Source organism: Nuphar pumila, chromosome 9, assembly GCF_984573655.1.
Source record: "Nuphar pumila chromosome 9, dmNupPumi1.hap1.1, whole genome shotgun sequence".
NCBI classification, from domain to species: Eukaryota; Viridiplantae; Streptophyta; class Magnoliopsida; order Nymphaeales; family Nymphaeaceae; genus Nuphar; species Nuphar pumila.
In genome coordinates, this window is record NC_143257.1 from 9,839,123 (window position 1) to 9,845,021 (window position 5,899).

General features: G+C 42.3%; 1 pseudogene; it reads right to left on the bottom strand.

Moving 5' to 3' along the window:
• Nucleotides 1-3,650: 3,650 nt before the first annotated feature.
• LOC149828401 (3-ketoacyl-CoA synthase 5 pseudogene) lies at nucleotides 3,651-5,132 on the bottom strand (annotated as a pseudogene).
• Between the last annotated feature and the right edge of the window lie 767 nt (nucleotides 5,133-5,899).

Sequence of the window (5,899 nt, forward strand, 5' to 3'; positions counted from 1 at the left end):
AAATAATATAATCATGCATGCTTCAAGTGCGTAAAAAGTATCAACTACGTAAATCTTACCTGTCAATGATAGATTTTTAGAGTAGGACGAAGGAAACGAGTGATTCGACTCCTATTTCATCACCACCAATTGAATAAGTGTAGGTCTAATGGCTACTCAAGAATTCTCCTGACCTTCTAGATGTTTTGAAGGCAAGAAAAAACCAAAAACAAAAAGAAAAAAAAAAGAGAGAAAGAAAAAGAGAACTAACATTTTTAATCCTTCTCATGAGGGTCTCTATTTATGGATAGGCTTAGATAAGAGTCTCATCTCTAACATAAGAAGTTAATATTTATTAAATTTTTTTATTAATAAAATAAGAAAATAATATATGAAACCTATTTCATTAAATTTTGAAATTAATTAAGCTAGAAAAGAAAAATAAAAACTTTTTATCCTTGTTTGGGCTCTAGTGACATGGTAACCTTCCAAGAGGCCTACAGACCCAAAAACTCATCAAAATTATACGTTTAAATAGTCAATTTGATAGCTTTTAAAATGTAAATCGTTATGGTGGTCTTAGATTTAATCACATGCATGCAGATTGATAAGAAAATTTAGTTGGTGTTGAAAAATGTTAATTTTTTACCTATAATTAGGAATGAACTTCGGTCAATGATAAAATGCTCAAATCAATACCAATTTGGGCACGTAGATAGCTAATTTAGATGCCCTCTAAATGGGAAACGTCAAGGTCAACTCTGATTAAATAGGTGAGCGACTAATCGATTGAAATTTCTGTTGAAACAATAATGATGTTGTTTGGAGCGTCTGATGCTATTGGTCTAATCCAATGATATTAGATCCAAATCCCAAATCCATAATCTAAAAATATATAAATCATTTACTTTCTTGTTTAGTCCACATATTTTGGCTTTTTTAATTATTCTTAAAATAATTTTCATAACTTGAGACAAAAGTTCATAATTAATTGAAATTAAGAAAATTAAGAAAATCAAGAAAATCAAGAAAATTGAGAAAATCAAGAATATCAAGAAAATCAAGAATTCACTATTATAGTCATGAATGCATCGATAATTTACCATTTATTTATTAATTATTAAGAAAAATCTTGAGTTTTACATGTTTATTTTGTTATTTATTTTATTATTATTAATTTCTACCTGACTCGGTCTGGACCATATCCAAACTGAGTCGACTGGCCGACATGCCAAGACTGAGTCAGTCTAGGTTTATACCAACCTCACTAGGTCTGGGTTGCACCCAGACCGAGCAGTTTGGTCGAATCGGTCTGACACGCATCACAGACCGAGTCAGTCCCTTGCAAACCCGAGACCATGGAGTCTTTTTTTTTTTAGACATAACTCGGTCTCGTTGCCCAGATCGAGTTGGTATGCAGTCTGACTGTGTCCCTTTCAACCCGACTCAGTTCAGCGCGTCTGGACCAAGATGATCTATTTTTTTTTTTTTTGGGGGGGGGGGGTTGAGACAAAGAGTAAAACTCTCTGTCTCCCCCTCTCTCTCTATTATTGTAGCCTCTAGCAACCATATGGTTGTCAGGAGCTGAGGTAGGGCAACCGCTATGCCTCCCATCGTTAACACGACAATAATCCACCCCCTCTCCTTTCTATGTTTTTTTTTCTCTACAACAGTAGGCCGTCGACATTGTAGTTGTTAGCGGTGAGGACAAAGGGGTGATTCCCTCTGTGCCTCCTCATTGAGAGAGGCAGAGACAAGGTCGATCCCTGTCCCCACCCTTCTCTCCTTGATAGGGCCTTTCCATTGACGTCGACAACCATTGCGGTTGTCGGGTTTTTTTTTCAATAGGGAGAGAAAAGTCGACTGACCTGGCGATGACACTCTCCTTGCCGCTTCTTCTTCTCTCTTGCCTTTTTTCATTCTCTTAATCTCTCTCTTTTTCTTTGTCCCCTCTCTCTCTGAGCAAAATGGACAAAGTGGAGAACATCTCCCACCCCACTCTTTAAGAAGAGTTACCTCTCTCTCTCCCACTGCCAAAATCGTAAAAGAGATGGATTTTCTTTTTAATTAGAGAGAGGAGGTCGGGTTCCTTCCTCTCCCCATTACCCGTTTAACGGGAGCGGGGTTCCCACCTCTTTACACTGACCGAACCAGGTGAGTTTGGTATTACAGTCCCTTACATTGGTCAAAACTATCGTCGAGGATGGGCCAACATTGTCATTATTGATTTCTAACCTGAATTAATTTTTCAAAACTATTCAAAGAATCAGCCAATTTAAACTCAAAATAATCACTGTCAACGGATATTTAAAATCAAATATTATAGTGATAGTTACTCTATAATGAAACCCTTGCTCTAGTTGCTTAGATAAAATTTATCAAGATCTTATTTTCAATTATCATAAATAATTAGCCCTTGTATCAGCTGGTTGTCGGAAATATGTTCTTTCATATTAATTTAGAAGAAGTGCACAAAACTATCGTTAGGCTGCTGCAATGAAGAAAATGAAGCATAAATTAAAAAAAGGCCATATATGGTCTTAACCAGAAAGCATGGTTTGCCTCTACACTACTCTCGTCCACGTCAGGTTCAAGAAGAGCAAAATTGTGCATTTAATGTTTACGTAGAAAGGGACAGCTGTATGTTGACATATGATATTTAGTGTAACTAAAGATGCTACCTTTAGAAAGCTACTCATAATTGCATCGCAAGTTTGAAATAGCCAGTTAAGGAATTTCATGGAGATCGAAATTGCTTGCTTGATTCCAGGGATTTTTATGTGATAGGATGAGATTTATGAAAAAAAAACATAAAATACTGTGATTTAAATACCATATTCACATTTTAAACGGCTATTTATCATGAAAAAGGCATGTATTTTTATTTTTAAATAATTTTTATTAATATTTTCTTATAAAAAAATAATTTTTATAATTTTTAAATTTATTTTTTTATTGCCAAGATTTATGAATTTTTTTTAATTTCTCGGGAGTTTTTTGAAAAACAAGAAATTGCCGATAAAAACGTTTGTCAGTAGGGTTAACTCACTTGTGTTCTAGAAACAGCAAACACTATTCATAAGATGTTGAAGTAACCCAATGTGTCTCGCAAAAAAAAAAAAAGTTTAACAAAAGGAACGGACACATGAACATCTCCAAGGACGCCAACCTCAGGCTACTACTACACGTCTCTTTGAGACAACCTCGTGATCACGTCACATGACAACATGATGATATGGTAAACATCTCATGTGGCCTCTGCTCTTCAGCACGAAGTAAAAAAAAAACTGGTGCCTTTGTAATGTGTGAAAACTATGTTCAGCACAGATCGACAACTGGCTGCTAGTCGGTGAACAGAAACGGTGGCTCGGGAGTGGCGCTACACAGCTTCCAAGAAAATTTTGAAAAAATCAGAGGAGAACGAGTTGACAATTATATTCAGGGAGGCACTATCTTCCAGGAGCAAGTATATAGCATTTATTTTCAATAGTCCTTAGTTTGGCTAATCTATCCTTATTATTCAATAGTACCACTTGTGAATATTTCCATTAGCCCTGGCAGCTTTTCATCAACAATGGCACACCAAGGTGGAGAAAATTAGCACAAGAAAAGGAAAAAAAAAAAAAAAGAGCCATGCTAATGATGATCATATTAGGCTGTCTGCTAGGCTACTAATCAACAACGGGGTAGTCATCGATACAATCGGACCAAGGACCGGATGTCGAACCCTGACCGTCGATGTCGATGGACCGCAAGCTTCTCCACACGACGCTGTTGGCCTTGGGTCCCGTGCCCATCCCGAGCTGCCACACCTTGTCGCCCTTCTTCACTCTGCCCTTCGCCTCGATGTATGCCAGCTCGTACCACAACGCGGCCGACGACTGGTTGCCGAAGCGGTGCAGCGTCATGAGCGCGGCTTCCACATCCAACGGCCTCAACCTCAACGCCCTCCCGATCTCCCTGATCAGCCCCTTCCCGGAGGGAGGGATGCAGAAGTGGTCGACCGCCGACTTGAAATCCGGGACGTAGATCTCCTTGCTGGAGTCTACGTACCTCCTGCGCAGCAACGAGATGCCATGCAGCGCCTGCTCATGGAACGGCAGTATCATGCGCCCCAGCAGCGAGAGGTTGGACCGCAGCGTCTCCCCCGCCACCTGCGGCAGGTCCCTCTCGATGGTCACCCCCGTTAGGCCCTCCTCGTCCTCCTCCCGCACTGCCGACAGGTACCCTCTGTCGTCGAACGACCTCTGCGTCCGCGCCGTGCACACCATCTCGTACTTGGACCTGCACCTCGCCTCCCTCTTGTTGCTCAGCATCACCCCCGCGCACCCCATCCTGAATAAGCAGTTCAGCAGGAGCTTCCTTCGATCCTTCCCCGGGTACCAACCCATGGAGACGATCTCCGTGCTCAGAACCACGGCGTTGGAGTTGGGGTAGAGGCCCAGGAGGGTCCGAGCTAGGTCGATGCCCAGGATCCCCGCGCTGCAGCCCATCCCTGAGACGTTGTAGCTCTTCACGTCCTCCCGCATGCCATACCGGTTGACGACGATGGCGGAGAGCGACGGGGAGGGGCAGAACCCGCTGCAGTTGACGATCAAGATGTCGACGTCGCGAGGGGAGGTGGCCGTCTTGGCCAGGAGGTCGTCCATCACGGGGAAGAGGACCATGCGGGCTTCGTCGACACAGTCGACGTGGTTGCCTCTTGGCGGGATGTAATGCAGCGAGGGCGGGAGGTAGGTCCTCTCTCCCTGGCCGGAGCTGCGGATGACCTTCGACATGAAGTCCAGGCTCTCCTGATCGTAGAGTCCGAGAATGGAGGTGTGCTCTATGAAGCTGTGGAACGGCACCCTCAGGTGGGAGGGTGGCCTCAGGCAGGAGAAGTCCACCAGGTAGACGGGGAGAGGGCGAGAGAGCCAGTACTGGGCCAGGGCGGCACACGTGAGCAAGAAGAAAAGGAGCGGACCAACGTGGGAGGTGAGGTTCCATCCCAACGCAAAGCAGCACATCTCCAGAGAGATGGAAAACAGTAAGAGGGTTCGAGTGAGGGATTTGAACAAGGAGTGCAGGAAGCGTTTGTAGACGTAATGGGGAGTGTCGTCGTCACGGTTTTTTGAGGAAGAGGGATTGAAGGAAGAAAGCAGAGGTATCTCCATGATTGAAGAAGAGAAGAGAGAAAGGAAGGGCTCCCTCTAGCTCCCTTCCACTCTACGGTCTGCACTCTGTATAGAACTGCAATACTGTGCTGAGACCATGCATACGTATATATCATCTTGGGAGGCGAACTGAAGTAACGACGCGCTTGGTTGGATGGTTTGGTGATTGTTAGCGCATTAGTAATGGCGCGTCCTTGATGCGTTTAATATGATTGTACAGATATCGGCTCCTTGATTTATTGTGATAATATAGAAAATGATCGGTAAGTTATAGTAGCCAGTTTTTTCTATGATAGGATTCAATTCAATATCCGTTCTGGGATCCGTTGGAAGATCTACAAATAAAGTTCAGTGTAGCATCGGTGGCCTGTGTGATTGTGACCGGTCCGAGTCAGGTGATTCGTGGTCGAATATATGAATGATGGAAACATTAATACATTGGTCCCTGGTTTTAAGTCAGCAATCGGATCCAGTCATTCCCAAAGTCATCTCTATTGTCAGATCCTGTTTGGGCTCTCACTAGTTCAAGTTGATTTAACTAAATCTAATCATGGATGTAGGTGGATAGATTTAGTAAATATCTACCCTTAAATGATGTTAAAAAAAACTTGATTTTTTTAATCATAAAAATGTTAGTGTTTTTTGAGCCATTGATTTTTTCATTTGCCAACAAAAATTTACACCCAACTCAGATTCCAACAATTCAAATGTGGATGGTCAGATTTTATCAAAACAACTTGCAACAATGAGATTTTAAGGAAGGGTTT